Source organism: Aplosporella prunicola (genome assembly GCF_010093885.1).
Source record: "Aplosporella prunicola CBS 121167 unplaced genomic scaffold K452scaffold_26, whole genome shotgun sequence".
Taxonomy (NCBI): Eukaryota; Fungi; Ascomycota; class Dothideomycetes; order Botryosphaeriales; family Aplosporellaceae; genus Aplosporella; species Aplosporella prunicola.
In genome coordinates, this window is record NW_022983554.1 from 123,690 (window position 1) to 124,095 (window position 406).

Consider the following 406-nt stretch of genomic DNA (forward strand, 5'->3'; position numbering starts at 1 on the left):
GAGAACTAGTTGCCGGCTAGGAGAGAGTAGGGTTCTAGCTTTTTAAGGAGCTGGAATCGAGGTAACTTTACTAGAAACTTTTCTAGCTATTTAGGGGAGGTTTTGGGCTGTGGCTGTAGTATAGGTTTGGGGGCGAGTTTTAGTAGTTGTTAGACTACTAGTTGGTTTCTTTATTGTAGTAGGGGGTTGGCTAGGCCCTCTCTGTGTTGGGGGAAGGCGGTTTTCTTTAGTGAAGTTCCGGAAGATTTCTAGAAGGTCTAGAAGTCTATTTTCCTAGGGGCGGGAGTCGGATAGGTCTACTGCTTTCCGTAGGTAGTCCCTAGCTAGTAGAATAGCTTCGGGAGCTGTTGTTGGTGCGGAAGTAGTAGGGGGAGGAGGTAGGGGCTGGAGTTTCTGTTGTTTCTGT